Source organism: Meriones unguiculatus, chromosome 19 (genome assembly GCF_030254825.1).
Source record: "Meriones unguiculatus strain TT.TT164.6M chromosome 19, Bangor_MerUng_6.1, whole genome shotgun sequence".
In the NCBI taxonomy this organism is placed as follows: domain Eukaryota; kingdom Metazoa; phylum Chordata; class Mammalia; order Rodentia; family Muridae; genus Meriones; species Meriones unguiculatus.
The window spans coordinates 65,736,307-65,755,798 of NC_083366.1; positions in this window are offsets into that span (position 1 = coordinate 65,736,307).

Below are 19,492 nucleotides of genomic sequence, written 5' to 3' on the forward strand. Positions count from 1 at the left end.
AGTTACAGCAACAGGAAACAGATGGATACATCTCCCTAGTCCGCCTGAGAACGTTTCAAGTTTCTGCCACCTGCAGGGACCTGTGAGCTGTAACTTTATTCAATTGACCCATCCCTTAAGGCTGGGTTGGGTTCATATTTTGGTTCCCTATAGTCCCTGGAGGCAGACAGGTGCATGGAAGCCACTGGTCCATCTTTCCCATTGGAGCACACCAGCAGCAATTAGGGGAGATGGGCACCCAGAAGCTACCATGGACCTGTGTCTATACATCACTTGTCACAAGGAACATTTTGGCTTCAGGCAGCCCAAACTGAGCTGCATACGCGATGAATGCTTTTTGATATGTGTTGAGGCGTTGCTTTTAAAAATTAAAATGCAAGGAGAAAGGGGGAGGGGAGGGAGAGAACACTAAAGAACGGGGGTAGCTGCAGGGCCTCATTACCTTTCTGGCTGAAAGTGGATGGTGCACAGAATCATGGGAGAACATCCTGTTTTGCTTAGTTACAAGTGGGCTTACAAGGACTCGGGGATACAAGCTGCAGAGCAAGAACCCTCAGCTAAATTGTCAGACATAATAGAGCTATCACTGGGACAAGCAGGCTCAACCTTCAGGCTCAGTTTCCCTGCCTGGACCCAAGCTGTGTTTGGCCTTGGCTGGTGGTGGTCCCGTGTCTAGACGCCCTGCCTGCTCTGCTCACCAGGCCAGGGTGGGGATGTCCTGACTACTGCAGCTGGAGATTAATGGGAGGAGCCCACACCCCGGCTCCACTGTAAACAGTCTTCTTGGAAGCACAAGGAGCCAGTGTTGAGGGCCCTACACCCCCTCATCCTGAGAAGTGCTGCCCGGGGAGGCTCCCAGAGCAAGGTGACTGAGTCAAGGTCGCACAGCTGGGGATACCCCCCAGCGTGGAACATTCCAGATGTTGCTTTGTGGTCCTCAAGAGCTGGTCTGCCAGCTGTTTACAAGGCTGGCCGCAGTGTACATGAGTCCTGCGCCCCAGCTGAACTTCCCAAGGAGCCAAGGAGCCTGGTGGGAGGCAGGGAGAGACTCAGCCGGGAGGGGAAGCAGGCCCCTCAGCTGCCCGGCTTCCTGGGCACGGCTGTGTCCCCAGCCCAGGTCTCAGCCTCAGGCTCCCAGGCGATTAGAGCTTGCGAGCACAGCCTCCTTTTGGCAGGACCTCCTGTACCGCCGCTATTTTTATCTGGTGCCTGGTTGTAGTTCACTCTTAACCCTGCTTCCCCGTAAACACAGCTTTCGGCCCTCTCTCTTGCTTGCTTTCTTGGCGCAAACGACAGACACCTGTCTGCTTTTCTGCTCTTTCCAGGCAGCTCAGGGAGGAGGGCGTGAGGTTGGGGGTGTGTGTGTCTTTCCAGCTTGTTGGGCTGTGATGTTTGACAAGGTGCAAAAGAGGCCAAGGAAAGCCCTCTGCCCTCTAAGCCCTTCACAATCACCTCTGCTCAGACAGCACAAGCACCTGAGAGGGGAATGGGCCTAGGTGCCCCTACCATGGATGAGGGCGCTGCTGCCCACCTGATGCTTTGAGGCCGTTGCCTCCCCCACCTCCCCACAGGCAGCTTTCTTGGCACCAGAAGCCCCGGGAATCTTTGTTTCTTGGAGGGGGTGTTTTTTCTCCTTGGAATAATTATGCTGTCAGTTCAAAGTGCATGGCAGCCCCTCCACCCACTTCCCCTTCTCCGAGGGCTTGCCCACCATCCAAAATATAAAATAAAAGCTATTTGCCAGGAGCCTTAGGTATAGGTCTGAAGTTAGCTTGTTTTGGACCTCTGCTGGAGAAACTGACTTTGCTGTGTAGGACTGTCTGTCCTTTGGGCCTGACCTAGGAGGGCAGAGCTGAAAGAACATTGACTGCCAGGGGATTCCTGCTCTGGGTGTCTCCCAGGGTTCTCTGCTCAGGGTGTGGAGCACCACAGCATGGTTTCTGAGAGCACACATTGAACTTCAGAGTTAATCTGGACCTAATCTAGCAGGAAGATCCTCCATCTCTGCTTCCCAGCCCCTTCTTGCTCTTCTCCTAGTCCCTGAAGTGTTCAGATGGGTGCTTACAGGGTGTGTTCTGTGCATCGGTTCTCACTGGATCCGTCGGCATTTCTTCCCAAGGGGCCGTGAAGCCTTGCGGACAGGGCCCATCGCGTGTTCTTCCCAGCGACATCCTGCACTCAACAGGAGCAAGGTGTGCCCTGATATTTATGAGAAGGAAGAACACCCGAATGGGCAGTGCAGAAATCCCACTCATTTCTTCCAGATGCTAGACGGTGTTTCCAGCCTGATGAATCCACCTGCCCCCTTCCCCAAGCACCTAGTGGAGCCTTAGCACTCCAGGAGGGCAGGAAAGGGGACAGAGGCTTGGATGTAGACCTCAAGCAATTGGACCGACAGAGGATCTGAGCACAAGGAGCCAGTGGGCTATGCTTTTTTGGGGCTGTTTGAGCGGCTCTTTCCGTGTGGCCCCCAGAAGCACTGGCCATCTCTGTGGAATGTTCCCTAAAGATCAGACAAAGGATTTCGTTTGTTCTCAATGGACACTTACAGCCATGAGGGCTGACTCTGTCTCAGGCACTTGGAAGATTCCTGTACAGCTGGGTGCCTGGGCTGAATGATGGGGGGATTGGGGTGCGTCTGAAGATGTCCCTGGAGCAGGCTGGAAGCCTGCTGATAGTCCAGGAGTGGAGGGGTGAGGGGTGCTCAAGGACCGGCCTGTGGGCTACCCTGTGGTTGGCTATGGATGTCAGTTGGGAAGGACAACCCAACAACCATGTCCAGTGGCTGCATTCTTCCAGGTTTGGGATGTAGAGTCAAACATGGGGTGGACACAGCCCTTGGGGTTTACCTCCTATTCATTTTAGCCAAGAGGACCAGATGGTCACCCTAATAGACACAGAGAAGGGCAACTGACCGATTGCATGAAGGGGTGTGGAAGCAGAGTAGGCGCCCACCCTTTGGGCTCCATGATTTTCACAGCCCCACGTGGCGGGTAGACCCCTGCTAGTAGTGTGAGTGCTTTCTCTGGAGCTCAGAGCAATGTGGCAGTAAGGACTTACGTCAAGTTGTCGGCGATGCACGCTGTTTTAGCTCCAAGCAGGACCCAAGGCTTTACGTGTAACCCTTTCCGCTGGGCACTGGGCTCGTCTGCCAGCATGCACTCTGGTGTGTTTGGCTGCAGCCCAAGCTAACTTTCAGTAAAGCCATTCATGATGCTGTGAACATGTGCCCGAATGACGCCACGACGAAGAACTGCCCAGTGCCCTAGAGACGGGCGTGCTCCCTGCCTGCTGACCTCTCTGGCAGCTCAGTGGCCCACAGTTTAACTCTGGGGAAAGGTTAAAGCGTTCTGATGCAGTCTGCTGTCTAGGACAAAGAACCCCAAGGGACTGGAGTGGACTCTGGGACAGATTAGGGAGCTACAGGAGATGCAGGGTGAAGGCTCAGTGTGGTCCCCCATCCAGCGTCCAGATTTCCCCTCTTCTTAGCACGACTGGGCTTTCCTTATAGATGCCTTCTTGTCCATGACAGCCTCTAGGGAGGCCTGAAGTCATATGAACAATGGGTCAGAGGAGGCTCTGTTCTCCTGTCCTTGGAAAGACCAGCCTGGACATCAGTGTGGGTTGGTCACATACATGGAGCTCTCCAGGCCCCCACATGGGGTTTCTTATGCATGAGATAGCCTTGAACGTTGTGGGAGACTCCAGCATGAGCCTCTGCAGTCACCGAGCTGTGTGTCACACTCATGCATGTTTGCTGCTCATAGAGAGGAATGACCATTGGGATGTCATCCTGCCCTGGGGGCCCGGTGTTGGGAGAGTCGTATACTATGGCTTTCTTCTGCTGTTTTTGGGCAGTCTTCCAGGAGGACTGGGCCTGGTGGCCTCCTGTATGGCTCTGTAGGTCTGGCAGACACTGAACCGGGTCTGACGGGGCCCCAGGAAATCCTACCACGAAGGCAGCCTCTGGTTGGTCCAGTCTCCCTTCGGGTACTCCCCTTATCATGTGACTTCCCCTAGGGTAGGACCAAGCTCCCCTCCCCTCTGGACCTGGCTAGGTGTCCTCTACCCCACTTGGCATTCGGCAAATAGTGGCTGAAATTCTGCTTTGCCCATTGGCCTCTGGCAGCTAGCTCCTAGTGCACTCTTGAGTGGAGGCTCCCAGGAGCCGTGGAAGCTATCACTCAAGGAGCTCAGTGGGAGCAGGCTCTGGCCACTCCTACCTGTGCAGACACACTTCCTTGATCTGCCAGCCTGGACCATCCACTCTGGCCAGGAGCATCAGTCTACAGAACTGATCCTGTGGCTTGGCCAACTGGACAGCACTCACCCAGATTCCTTCACACCAGTGGGGGCATCTGAGGACCACTGAGAGGCTCCTCAGCATTTCCTGTAAGCAGCGGAGGAGAACCCTCAGCTCAGCGGGGGCACAGACACCTGCGGCCACCAGCGCGATCCTAGGCCAACACAGCTGATTCCTTTTCAGAAAACTCAGCAACCTGCCAATAAGAAGAGAGACATTCCCAGGAACCTTTGGACTCAGATGGCAGCCTTCCTGGAGCTGGGCATCCAGAACAGGAAAGAGGAAGAGGCTGGGTCTGCAGCCAGGTGCCACAGGGATTGCAGCCTTGCCAGGCGGCAGCTGCTTCTACCCAAGGCAGGAGGCCTTGGGTAGCCAGGGATCTACCTGGTAGAGAGCGCTTGCCTGGCATGGAAGGAAAGCTGGATCTGACACACAGGGACACAGACAAACAAGCAAACAAAGCATCAAGGGGCCTCTCTTGTCTGCAGGTGCAACCTCAGGCTTTGGCTATGTGACTTGTGGGGAGGATCTGGCCTTTAACCAAAACCAGAAAGTAGGAAGGTACATCTGGAAGGGTGACCAATAACCCATGCAAAGAACAAATACACTGCTTAAGACTTAAGCATCGGGGCTGGAGAGATGGTTTAGAGGTTAAGGGCACTGGCTGCTCTTCCAGAGGTCCTGAGTTCAATTCCCAGCATGCACATGGTTGCTCCCAACCATCTATAATGAGATCTGGTGCCTGCTTCTGGCATGTAGTCAGAACATTGTCTATATAGTCAATCAATCAATCAATCTTACAAAAAAAAAAAAAAAAGATGTAAGAATCAATATGAAATGGCCAGGGAACATTCTGTCATCCTTATGACACACAAATGGTTAGGACAACAATATAGTTGTTCGCTATAAATGAATGCAAAAGAGAAAGAAGCAGAGGCAGAGGCCAAGGTCCCGTGAGATGCAGCTTAGGTTGATGGAGTCCGGTCCACAAGGATGAAAGGCACCCCGGGAGTTTACAGTGTTTAAAGACTGACCATCTCGGGGGGCACTTTATGGAAGTTGTCCCTTCCATTCCTTCACTACTGCCGGGACCAGACCTGCAGCAGCAGACATGGGCCTGGGAGTGTTCATCAGACCGTCTATCTCAGCCATGTATAGGGCATCCATTGCAGCTTTGTGCACAGATGGTGCTAAGCCAGGCTACTGGACGGTCTGGGCAGGAAAGGACATGGAAAAATAGCAGGCAGGCTTCTGTGGAATGTCCATGATTTCAGAAGGAGGGAGGCACGCCTTCACGTCAGCAAAGCACATCGACAAAATCCCCCAGGTACATGCCTGTTTGTCTCCATGGTGATTCGAAGTCTAGTCCTGTTGATAGCAAGGACTGATTTTCACGTCTTAGATGGGCGTGAGGAGTGAGGAGAGGGGAGCCCTTGCTTCCAGCCTGGTCGTGCTATGTTCAGATGCACCAATGTCTCGGGAAGGCCGAGGGGAGATCAGTGCCACAGGGGAAACCCACCAGGCTCCATGGACCCCGTCTGGCATTTAGAACCTCAGGAAGACTGCTTTGTCTTTGCCTGTGTCCTAGTCTCTTTGACCCCAGCGGGTTCCTCAGAGAGGCCATTTGACTGAAAAACAAAGTTCAGGTCACAGTCCTCAGAAGTGGGTCCTGGCCTACTCCAAGGCTTCCCACAAGGTGAAGGTCCCTTGGAAGGGTCCCCCTTTAGCACAGAGTGGATGGGGGAAGACTGAGACGCCCTTTGGAAAGATGCTGTGGTGGCTAGGATTGTCAGCACGGCAGGATTTAAAATCACGAGGGACCTGTGAGAAAGTTTCTAGATTTGAAGAGGGAGACCCAGATGTTGGCTACATGGCCTCATGGCCCGGGGTCCCAGACAGGATAAAAGGGAGAAACTGAGCTGAGTAGCAGTGTTCTCTCTGCTTCATGACTGTGGCTGCCCCAGGCTCCCTCCCCCATGATGGACTGTACCCTTGACCTGTGAGCCAAATGGATCCTTAAATTGCTTTTGCTGGGAGTGTTTTGTTATAGCAATGGGCAAGTACCCAATATAAACTGTTGTGTCCCAGGCATTCCCTGCCCCCTCAGGGGCCTCTGTGGACCCAATGACACCTGGAGGGGCTTGAAGTCTGTCAAGTAACAAGGCACGCCAGCAGACTCCCTACTGATACAGTTTGGGCTACTCCTCCCCCGAGGATGGGTTGATGTCTTAGTCCAGGGTGTCCAGCCTTTTGCTACTGTGACATGAACTCAGCACCTACAAGTGTTTGGGGCCACATTCATAGGCATCCTCAGATCTGTGTGGCCCCAGAGCTGCAACCGGGCATCCCTGCCTCTGTGCAGGGCTGGTGGAAGTGACCTGGCTTGATCAAGTCAATACGAGGTCCCCAGGGTGGTACCTGTTGCAACGGATATTCTCACGAGAAAAGAAAAGGAAGAAGGGGTGTGTGGAGACAAGAAGAGGTTGAAGGTGTCCATCTATGAGCAAGGGGATGCTATGGACTGACTACCACTCAGAAGCCAGGAAGTGGCATGAGGGTCCTACCTGGTGACTTTCAGACACTGTGGCTCTACTGACATCTTGGTTTCTGACCGAGGCCTCTATAGACATTTCCACTGTCGTGTGTCATCTATCCTGTTCTTGTGCCCTGTGGTTCATTCCTGCTGTCATGGCCACTTCCTTCTGAGCTCATCAGGCTTCTAAACGAAGGCAAAATAGCTGCCGAGAGGCACAGTGTGTAAATCCCCTGGTCACCCAACTTATGTTTCATGTCCCTACCCTGCAAAGGAAAAAGCCGGGGCTACACATTCTTAGACCTGCCTGAGTCTTCCCAGGCAGAGAGGGGACTCCCGTGACCGTGATGGCATCTCCTGACCTCTTGTCCCCTGGCCTTCCTGATTGCAGGCTTCCCATGGTGGGAAGAGCGGGGCCTGCGGAAGCACGCTGCTGTGTGGGATGTTGAATGTCAGTGTGTAAAGGTTCTTGGGGCTCAGAGTGCCTCTGAGAGGTGGGTCAGCTGGGCACGGTGATGTCAGCACTCCAGAGGCAGAGGGAGGGAGCCTCAAGAGAGAGGGGGCGCCTTCTTAGGTCACTGGGAGGTGTTCTCCATGGGGATGGTGGGATCCTCATCTTTGCTCCAGTTCTAAATGGAGCCAATTGCTCCTGCTCCCATCATGCCATGACGCAGCATCCTCTGACATCTTGGGACCAGGAATCCTTATTGAACAGAGAGCTGAGCAAAGCCTCTTTAATGAACAGGTAGCCCATGTCAGGTATTCACAGGGCACAAAGCTGACCATTGCACACAGCCTTCTAGTGTTAAGATGCTCCTGGCCAACTGTGACCTGGCCAAGCAGACTATGACCCGGATTCAATTCTCCCACCTATGAACGTAAAATGGGGGAGAGTGTGAGCTATGGGCGCTGGCAGCTACCCCTGCTGTCATGGCTGCATGTCTTCTGTGACGCTGTGCTCTGAGGCTGCTCTGTGGTGGATAACTACACCCAAACACGTGTTTGCTGAGGGAGGGAATGACGAACGGTAGGGACAATGTCAGCAAACACACATTCCTGGTGTCTTGGCGAGGGCCCTGGCATTTGGACTTGGTGATCTCTCTGTGTGTTGTCTGCTCTGTTTTTTCAATTATGTCTTTTTCTGGAATTTCCAGAACACTGAATCCATCACGTTGACATCAGTGCCATGTGGCCCTGATGGCTGTGTCCTTGGTGAGAATTCCAGAAGGGAAGCCTGTCTTTCCACTGCTTTGGAATTCATGTCCACTGATAGGCACCAAATGGCTTTCTGTGGCCCCTTGATCGATGAGCTGCTGAACTATGGGGCTATGCAGCTTGCCCAAGACTTTTCAGCATAAGGAGGGAAGAGGTGCTTGTGGGTTCCAGGCACCTCTACGTGTGGTCTCTCCACACCTCTCCCTTAGCTAACTCACATGATGGCAAATGTCAATCATGACCAGGAAAGAGCTTGAGATATACTCTCTTGGGTCATCCAGCTCTTGGAATTAAGAGGTCTACGCTGCAAGCAATATCCCGTGAGCAGAAGGTGTCGTTATTGGGACATTGGCTTTGGTTTTCTTTTTATTATTTGAAAACATGCATATGCTCACGTGTTTGTGTTTCAGTGCGTACACGTGAGTGCAGGCACCCGTGGAGGCTGTAAGAGTGCATCATATATACTGCAGCTGGAGTTCCAAGGCAGGTGGAAGCTGCTCAGTGCAGTTGCTGGGAACTGAACTCAGGTTCTTTGCAAGGACAGCAAGTGCTCTTGACAGCTGAGCCACCTCTTCAGCCCCAGGACATTGTTTCTGTTTTTTGTTTGTTTGTTTGTTTGTTTGTTGTAGGCACAAACAACCACCGCTGTCTTGTTTCCTCCACCATCAATCCTGGTCAATGATGCTCACGAACAGGGTCATGCTGGGCGCTGTGGTGGACACAGGTGGACACTGTCTCTGACACCTTCAACTCTGGCATGAGTCCCAGGCAGCAGTCAAATCTCTCTTAGCTGTGTGGCCTGCCTGTTTTACTTTATTGATTTTTATGTTCTCTTTGCTTTTAACTGCGACTACCAAAAACTTTAGAGAACATGTTTAAGGGCTGAGGCAGTCACTTGGCTGGTAAAGTGCCTGCCACATAAGTGCCAGGACCTGGGTTCCACCTCCAGAACACACATGAGGAAGCCGGGCATAGTGGCCATGCTTGTAATTCCAGGGGAGCCGGTGGATCTCTTGGGGGCCTCTGGCCAGCCAGTCTACCCTATGTGGCCTGTAGGTAGACAGTACCTGAAAAATGATGCTGGATGTTGCTCTGGTCTCCTTTTCATGGACACTCATACACATATCCTTCCACACATGTGATCCCCCACATCTTTCTCTTTCTCTCTCTCACACACACATACGTCTTTAAGCAAAAATAAAATACTCTGGTATGCAGCCTCTTAAATTCTGTGTCCTGCTATCTAAGACAAATGAAGACTGCCAAGCCTTTTCTGTCTGTGTTCTGCCTCCATTTCCAGCAGGGAAAGGTGGGTGAGATCATAATTCGAAGTGTGTCAGCATCAAAACATGAAAATAAATAGATCTGTATCTATGGGCAAAATTTGCCCAGATGGGATCTAAAATGGAATCTTCACCCTGGGTTTTCAAACTCAAGGGTGAAGCAGCCTTTGATCAAATGCTAACAAATGGGAAACAAAGCCCAGAATGTTCTTGGGCAAAGCTTTGGAATTATAGTCACAAGGCATATAAATAGTTCTCCGCAGTGAAGGCCAGGCCACAAAGCCGTGTCCCAAAATAGCAACTGACTTTCCAGCATCATGGTGTTCTGTCAAAGCTCCTCGACCCAAATCCCACCATTATCCACGAGAAAACCCGGGCTCCACCTTAACTCCCCGCAGGCTCCACCCTGCGCTCTTTCCATTATTCATTTGGCATGCTCTGAATAGGAGAAACAAATGTAATTGAGCTCAGGAGGCCAGAGCTTCCTTTCCACAGCCTGGGCTGGGATCCCCTCCCCTTCCCCTTTTGTTAGTGTTTGTTGTGGGAAGGAGGAGTGTGGGAAAGTTGCTGTGGTCAGTTTTCAGGGGTGACACCTCGCTGACAACAGACGGCAGTCTTCTCTGAAAACAACCGGGAGAGCCACAGCTCTGCAGGGAGAAGTAGTGCAGGGCCACCCAGAGCCCTCTCCGGGGGCAGGAGAGACCCAGCGGCTGCTGGCTGACTGGAGACAGACAACCCAAGTCGCCCTGGATGGTCTGCTTTTCATAGGGTCCACCAGAGGCTGGCTGTGCTGTGGTCCTTGGCTCAGACCAATACCTGAGAGCCAGAGCTTGGGAAGGCAGGTTTATTCTGGCTCACAGGATATGAGGCCTTGTTCTGTGATTGGCTGGCTGTGTTGCCGAGGCTGAGCATCATGGTGGGCAGAGCATGTTGGGATACAGCTATCTAACTCACGGCAATTGGGAAGCAGAAGCACAAGGAAAGGGTCAGGAACAAGGCATGCCCTCATGGACCTGCTCCCTTCAGATGATGTCTGTGGGTGGACCATGAGTCTTCACTGTGTGGACTTGCTATTCCTGCAAAGGCTTATGTGCTGTAGGCTGAGTGATAGCTGATGGGCTTCTGAAACATGATGGGGCCAGGAGGGCTCAGGCAGACTCAGTACATCTCTAGATGATGTGTAACAGCTAATGTGGAGTGAAGACTTGTCCTGTCTTACAGTCTAGGGCAGAATGAGGGGAAAGGTCTGTCCATGGTCAATGAAGACCCCCCCCCCCGCCACGGTCCGAAACAGCAGACTGACTATACAGCAAGAGAAATCAAGGAGGTGAGTTGGGGCAGTCATCAGAGCCCTTGCCCTGCTGAGCCACATCTGTAAGGAACAATCACCAGCCCAGGGGGAGGGTTGCCCTGGCTCCCACATGGAGTAGCTGATGTCCTCCTTTGAACTGGCAGCTGCCATCAGCATTAGCAGCCTAGCCACAACGAACCCTCAGAGCTTCACTGGGTGCCCACGGACAGCAGCTCTAAGGGTGTGGTCAATGGTAATGCTGAGCAAGGGCTAAGTGGCATCCCGGTGCCCATCATTATCCCAGAACCTCCTCGGCGGCACGCAGAACCTACACACATCATCCCTGTGATTTGAGGGAGACCCTCAGGGCTAATGAGGGACAATGAACAGAGCTCCCAGGGGGGAGCTGTCACCCTCTGAAGTGAGACTGGAGGGTCATCCACCCTCACTTTGACCTGACTCTCTCCATCCAATAGGCTTCATCTCCATCCAATAAGACTTCCATTAGGCTTCATTGCCTACCTACGGGGCTCCTTCATAATCATGTAGATAGAGTTTTCACATCCCTACTTTGAATCAGAAACCCAACATTAAAGGAAGTTTCTGACGTTTTCCTCGGCATATAAGGAGAGCCTGGAGCATAGCCTGAGTGTTAAGGCTTGAGGGAAGTTTCTCTGCCAGCTTTGCCCTCCATCCTGGAGCTCCTCTGGACCTTGCAGTGCCCGGCAGAGGTGCCATCTTGGGACCTTCACGGTGGTCCGTACCCAGAGGAAGGGTTTCCATGACCATGCTCTGAGAGTTTGGCCTTGGACTATCCTCAAAGCCTCAGGTGTTGAAGGGTCGAGCTGAGGTGGCTCAGCCCCCTGGCTCCGACCTCCTTTGGCAGTGCTCCCCCTCAGACCTGGCGGAGACGGGCAGCACTTCATTGAGTGAATGAGCAAGCACGTGAGTGTGGAAATGTCTAAACAGCTGCCGCCACCCTGAGCAAGACCTGAGGTCTTCAGCGTCAGTAGGTGACTGAGGGTCGTGGCTTTTGCCAGAGCACTGGGGACTCCTGTTTCTTTATTTGACAGACATTGCTGTCTGGAGGAAAGGCACACAGTCATTCATTCCAGGACAGTCCTATGAGACCCTGGGGCGGGGCATGGCCAGGACACAGGCAGCAAGGGTGGGAGAGTCTCAGTTACCTGGCTTCTCTTCACCCTCAAACAGCCTCCTCTTTTGCATGCCAGTGTGTAGGTGTGCGCCCACACTGCGCAGTGTATTCCCAGCCAACTCTCCTCCACTCCACGGCCATTTTTAGCTGCCGAGGAATTCCTTCCTCTTTATCATCTCCTCCCACTCAGAATCTCTTTCTCTCTAGCCTCATGTGACTGGGTCAACCTACTGAAAGGCTGGTCTCTCTAGTGTGTGGCTGGAGCCTCACGCTGTAAGAAGGGAGAAGGGATGTGGGCTGCTGACCGACCACACATGGGATCCCAGGACCCCTGCCGGGAGTAGGCAAGGTCAGGGCAGGAAAAGGAGAAGGTGGCTTTTCAGCACAAGTTCTGTTGGGAGTGGCTCTGGGAAGGGCTGCTGTGTGCATGCTCACCTTCTGCCGCACTCTGACCCCAGGCACGCCTTACCTCCAGTAGCCTGCTGTCTGTGGTCACACTGGCCATTGTCTCAAAACCCTCGCCATGCAGAAGCAGATTTTGCTCCAACCAGTTTGCATCTCTGTAGCATAGGGCTCCTTTTCCATCCCAGGCCAGCCTTGCTTTCTAAGTAGCCCTGTTGCCAGCACCTGGCATCTTTTTTTAGGGTCATGCTGACAGCTCAGCATTTGTACCGAATGTCCTCTCGTTGGTCCGACCGAGCCTTGGCTGGGAAGGGAAGTGTATGGCTTTGAGGCCGGAGGTCTGTGACATTCCCTTTGGCTGCCTGAAATACTTTCTCTTCAGACTTCATCCTCAGAGCAGCTGCTGTCTCACCACTCCGTCCATCTTTCTTTCTTCCTCTTCTGATATCCTTATCATGCTGGTTCTCTCCGTACCTGTCCTGGCTCCAGGGGAGTGAGGCTCAGCCTACAGTACCCTTGAGACCCAGGCCCACCCATTTACACATTAGCCTTTATGGAGAGGTAATGGCAAAGGGTCCAAGTTCCCAAGGCTGACCAGCTAGAGACCATCTTGAACTACTCAAGGCTCCTGGAGGCTCACTGGAGGTCTTCGTATTGACAACCAGTACCCACTGGCTTCCTGGCAGGCCAGAGCCTGCTGCCTTGCTGAAGTTCAGATGGTAGAGAGATTATGTTGTGCCCAGCCTCTGAAGGCTGTTGCTATTCTTCTGGAAGACTCTTAGGCCCCTTTCTGCCCATGTGCTATCATGGGCATGTGGGCAGAAAGGGGGACAGTCCTCAGTCACTGAGGACACCCAAGGCAAGCTTGCAGTTGACTGAGTGTGATTATTTAAAGCCATTTTCCAAGTCTGTGGTAGCTTTCAAAATCGAAGCGGGGGGGGGGGGCAAGGAGGGCTGCTGGGGAAGGGGAGCTGTGGGGAAGGGAAGAAGAGCCCTTAACAGGTGGCTGGGTCCTTTTTTTTTGCTCCGATGGGAAACATTCTTGAGACTGTACTCCTTGGAGTCTGTCTTAGTTTCCTTTCCTGCTGCTGTGATAAAATGCCCTGACAAAAGCCATTTAAGGGCGAAAGGATTTACTTGGCTCACAACTCCAGATTACTGTCTGTCACAGCAGGGCGGTCACAGCAGGAGTTTGAGGGAGCTGGTCACCGCACGTCTACAATCAAGAAGCAGAGGGAAGCAGATGCTTCCTAATGGTTTGCTCATGTCCTTCATTTTAGACAGTCCAGGATGCCAGTCAGGGCAACAGGGCCACCACAGTATCCCAGTCTTCTCCCACGGAGTGCCCACAGGCCTGTCTCCAAGGTGACTCTAGAGTCTGTCAAGGTGACCCCCAGCACTACTTACTACAGATTCTGAATCTTATTGTTCCAGGGTTGCAAGGGCGCTTAGGGCCAAAAGTTCTCTTTCTACCAGTTTTTTTCACAGTCTCTGAAAGAGACTGTACCAAGGGACTGAGAGAGAGATAAAAGGCCAAGTCACAAACAAACAAGACCCTGTGCCATTCACACTATCACCAATATCATGGCTACTTGCACTGGCCCTTGCAGGATGCTATTGGGTAATCTCTGCCTTGTAAAAACCTCACTTCCTAAAAAGTCTCCAGGTATAGTTTTTCCTCTTGCTCTGAAGCACTTGTCATTATGTATCAGACCTTTGACCTCGGCTGCAGGTCAGTCTGAGGGCAGATGTTAGGCTCTGGGCTTGTTTACCTCTCTATTACTATGTTGCTATTGACAACACAGACATTACTAATGAGATATGTAGCCTTTGTCTCACTTCCTGGCCTCATTTCCGGTCACATGGACAGAACAGACCTTGGCTACTTTCAAGCTCTGACCTCAGTAGGTTCTAGACAGTATCCTTAAAAGCCACAGTGCTTCCTGTGGGGAACAGGATGGCTCTGCAGTTGGACTCTAACCGTCCTGGAAGGATGAAGCTATTGCAGAGAGATGCTGCCACTCCTCCCCTCCTTCAGCTATCAGACCCTTGGAACAATGGTACCCACAGAAATTAGAACTTCCCCAGGAGTTTCGTGCCTGAGGAAGGCAAAGGCTGAAGCTGAAGGTGTCAGCCAGAGTCCCAGAAAGAGATTTCACAGGGTTCTGACAACCTGTCACACCAGAGCTTGGACATGATGATGGGCGGGACCACACCTTGTCAACACGGAAGAAGCTGGACACGGGGAGTCATGGGACCGCTGTGTTCTTCCCCGTGTTGTCACATTGCATAAATCTCCCTTCTCTGCTTTTCGATCCTGCTGAATTGTCTGTTGAGGACTAGGCCAGAAGTAGCGTGTTAGGTCTGATCTGCATAGCTCAGCCAGCAGCTCTCATTTCCCTCACCTTCTGTGTGAGCTCAACTGGGTGGAGTCACATTTCCAAGTCTCTGTTTTCCAAGACTGTGCTCTCAAAGTCTTCCCATCTCCTCTGCCAGTTTTCCCTGCCCCTTGCTGTGGCACCCCTCTGTGGAGAAAAGCCTGGGCTCTGTTTCTTGCCTTGAGGCTCCCTGGCCTCCTCATAGAGGACTGTGAGACAGGCCAGGCTGTGTGACTGCTGTCACAGAAGGCAGCAAATTACAGTCCCTGCTTGTTCTGTGTCCCTTTCCTCTTGGTCCAAAAGATGCCATCAATGTATCATGGGAACAAGTAGGCAAACTGGGAGCGGTCAGCCTCACCTGCCTGTCATCCCAGCGACTGCTGCAGGCTGGGCAGGGCAGATGAGCCACTTAAATTCCCAACCCAAATTGCTCTCTGTTTCGGGTAGCTAGGCCAGGGCAGTTCAGTTCTCAGCTACCATCCATGAACAGGAACGTGCTGTGTTGTGCGATTTCAGCTCTCTGGCTGACAGAAACCTGCTGGCTGGATTCTACTTAGTGAATAAAACAGCCATCACGTATTTCAGGTAGTCAGAATCCTGCCGGCCTGCTAACGTGGCTCAACTTTGACCCTGTGCGAATGCAATGCGTGTGGGCCCACTGACCATTTACGTACCAGCGTCTGAGGGGTTTGGGTGTGCTCAATTTCTCTTCAACGCAGCTGGGACACAGTACCTGCCTCCTGCCACACCGGACCCAGGCTCATCTTCCTCCCTTCAAAACAGTGCTGAGAGCCAGACAGAGAGGCCTGAGCTGCAGTTGTTCCTGGACATTTGGAAATGACTTTAAATATTGACATTTGGTCTGCAGGGGATTGCACATTTGCCTTGGGTGGCCTCAATCACTGAGTGACTGGTAACACACACACACACATACACACACAACACTTTCCTGCCTCACACTGTCTGTGGAGAAATTATCTGCCTGCTCTGCAATTCATGCTGTCTTGGTAAAAGATTTAAAAAAAACAAACGTGCTTGCTAAATTTGTTCACGATTCTGAGAAGCAAGAGCGGGGTAGCAGCTGAAGCAGCACGGAGGACTGGGATTGGGGTTGCAAGACCACCGTGACGGGTGTGTTCACAGGTGCTGTGAGCGTGTATTCCCAAGGAGTGGGAGTGTTTGGTCACACGTGTTAAGTGCTCACACATGATGCGTGTGTGCTCACGTGTGGTACCAATGTTGAGTTCTCGTGCAGTGGGAGCGTGTGCATTCACATGTGGCCCGAGTGGCATGTTCATAGATGGTGTATTTGAAGGACCAGTTCACACATGGTGTGAACTCGTAGATGGTGTAGTGGGGTGTGTGCTTCACACACTGCATGAGTGCCGAGCTCACATGTAATGTGTGTGGTGTGTTCACACGCAGGGGGAGTGTGTTTGCACATGGTGTGAGTTCACGCTCTTTCTTTGCCTTTTCCTCCATGGGCATCGGCTGACCTGCACAGCGCCCACCTGAGAGCCGCCAGTTGACATGGCTCTGGGCTGCCATGCACTTCTGGGCTGTGGGTGGAAGAGGCTGGTCCCTAAACTCTGGCTATCTGTCTCCCTTTATCTTCTCTCCCCATATCTCTGGGCCTAGTGACGAGAGTCTGAAAGCCAGCTGTAATCCCAGCACAGAGGAAGCTGAGGCAGGGGCTCATGAGCTGGCTGTATTGTCTCAGCAACAACAAAACAAAACATCTGCCGGCCCCAGAGGCTCTGAGCGTCTGTGTGGAGTAGGGTCCATCTACCCTGGCCCACGAGGGACTAGAAGAGGGACAAGCAAGCGGCCACCATGCTGAGTCCCTGAGAGTCCAGTGTTGTTCCCACAGGCGGTGAGTTCCTTCGGTTCTCATGTTTACAGACACCTTGGGGACAGGTACGAGTCTTGGTTTCTCTGGTCTTTGCAGAGTCCAGCTGCTGACAATTGTATCAACAGCTGGGGGCTTATGGGAGCCCAGGAGTGAGCTGTAAGTACCCCATCACAGGGCAACCCACAGCTGTGAATGTTTTCTTTGTGAGATAAAAGAAGAGACAGCCTAGTTTAGACACTGTTAGGGGCTCAGCGTTCGTAAGTACACAAATAAAATTGAGACACGGAGAAGCCCAAAACTGTGCACCTACTTAGTTTTTGGCCTTGGCCATGGGTGCTGGTCAGTCTACTAAGCCCCCCTTCAAATTGCCTTTATGAGAGTTAGCAGCTACAAGTGCCCAGATGTGACCCGCCGATTAGCAGGCTCTTGAGAAATTATCCAGTACCCTTTATAGATGTGATTCAGAAGTGTGCTGTGTATCTATTTTCAGCCCCAGGAGATATCTGGGGTGCCTTTCTATCCGGGGTGCCGGGTTGGAGTTAGAGGTTTTATTGCGAAAACACCATACCACACATGCCTAAGTCTGCACATAATGGGACGGGCACCCAGCCATCTCCGGCCACATTTCAGTTCTGGATGTTCAAGAGATGACGTTTTAGAGTGGCCCACAGGAGTTGAGGCTTTCTTGTGAGCCCCTGACATGTCAGACTGTGGATTCCAAGTTTATGGCTGTGTTTGCTAATGTCTTCTGTGAAAGACCAATTCCTTTCCCAGACGCGAGTGTGTTTGGCTGCGGAGCTCGGTTTTGCTGGCTTTGGCGGGGGAGACTTGTTTTGCTCAGGCCTTCGACAGTGGGGGCAGTGGTCACGTCTGTGCTGAGAAGGTTGTGTTGCCCCAAGTTTCCTCCTCTCCTTCCCCTTCCTGGACCTGGGAGTCATAAAACCAAGGTAAACACAGGGAAAATAGACTGTTTAGCTTAGGCAGGGTCATCTGGAGGAGGGCCTGAGCAGGGCAGCGAACCCATGGCTGGGGCACGCCGGCACCTGGCAAACACACTTCCAACGCTCTGACCATCTTCAGCTGTGATTGGGTTCTTCTTCCACAAGCTCAAGACACAGAGAAGACTAGCCTCTGGGTGGTACACAGCTCTCTGTGGCTTGAGTAGGTGACAGTTTCTTTGACTAAAACCCTACCCCACTGGGCCTGCTGAGGTGTCTGGACTGCGGCTCTCATAGGACAGAAGAAAGAGGCACGGCTGGTCTCAACAGGGAAGAGGATGCAGAGAAAAGAGCTGTCTTTCTCTAGATCCAGCAAGGCGTCCTTATCTGTAGTCCATTTGTGATACCCAAGGAAGAGCAGTTCATAAAGAATTGAGACTTATTTTTATTTTAGATGCTGGGGAGGCTCAAGATACTTATGGTGAGGGCCTGAACGCTGTGCCACCCCATGGCGGAAGGTGGAAGGACCCACCTTTCAAAACCTTCACGTCTTGTGCTGAGTTCTCAATATGGGATTTTGGGCATGCGTTTGAACCATAGCGAGCGTCAATCCCAGTGAGCTTGCCATACCCACCCAAGCCTAGCCTTATGTATGGTTGCCGGACGCCACGGCCAGGTAGGCTGTGAACCCCATGGCGACCTCCTGTGCCATGGGCCCCCAGGACTGGATGCTCAGCTCGGCCAGGAAGTGTCTGCAGCATCCTCCCTGCTTCAGAGCCCAGCACCCCAGACTGGTACAAGAAGAGCCAAGGCTGTCGTCGTGGCTGTGAAAGAGTGGAGCGGACAGGCTCAGGGATTCTTCAAAGAAGGAGGGTGTTGGATCCAGGGCCCTGTGTGATGCAGCAGCTCAGTTCCACCTTCATCAGATCAGGCTCTGGGGCAAACAAGGCTAACTCTGCTCAGAGGTCAAGGGTCCAGGAGACCTCAGAGGAGGGTTCTGAGAGACTGGTCGGTGAGTGTTTGAGTCTGTGGTGGTCCCCAGTTGGGGGCGGGGATACAGTGAAACCCGGTCAGTGCTCCACACTGCCTAAGACTTACCGGCTCTCTGTTTCCCTCCATCTTTCTAAAGGCTGGCTGTGGGGTGGGAGGAGACGGACAGATCAGCCAGGGACAGGGGCCTACACCAGCCACCCTTTGCATGTGAAAAATGCTTCTGAAGCCTGCTGCCCAGCAGGTCCGCCATCCATGAGGTCCCTGGGGAAGTTTACATCAAGGAGGGAACCGGGAAGAGGAGGGAGGAGGAGCAGGGAAGAGCTCAGCTTTGTCTCTCCAGGCTGGGTTCTGAACCTCAACAGAAGGCAGTTGCTGTATCCACCCTCCTTTCCTACCCTTTGCCAGCTCCATGCAACTGGACACCTTCAATATCAGCTTCCATGGAGTCCTTGGCAAACTAAGGTTCTGATGTGGCCAGATGTTCAAGGCTGTTCCACGGGGACCAATGTAACCAGTGGCCTCCTCAAAATCAAGATGGAGAGACGCTTCTGGCCAACACTGCCAGGCTTTGGAGGAAGGGAGGAAAAGACTTTGTAGGGTGACCTCTATGGTTCTAAGCAGGTTGGGGGCTTGCAGGATATGTGGGTAACTTGTGCAATGAGCAGTCGTAGCCAGGATGGTCCAACCTGAGCCATGGAAGATGCATGGTTTCCACACCGAATCCTGGGGTCTTTCCTGGGGATTGTGTTCACCTACACCGAATCCTGGGGTCTTTCCTGGGGATTGTGTTCACCTGGAACTGTAGTTGTGAGGTGGGAGCATCCTGTGGAAGCGTCCTGACCTTCATCCTTTGACACACAGCTGTACTTGGTTGAGGCAGCAGAAACACTAGCCCTGCCTGGGAAGAGTACCTAGTCAGGGTGATTCCCTGTTAGCGGCTGCTGGGTTAGCGCAGCTCAAGAGCACAAGCTTCCCTGCTGCTTGGGGAAAGAGCTCTCCTCAAAATGTCCCCTTCCCTCTTCCCGGGCTGAGCCAGTCTCACCACTGCTGCGACAGACCTCCAGGACAGCCTGGACTGGCGTTTGGCTCAATCCAGGCTCTCTACTGGTTGTCTTGGGATAATATTCAACAGTCAGGTTTCCAGTTCC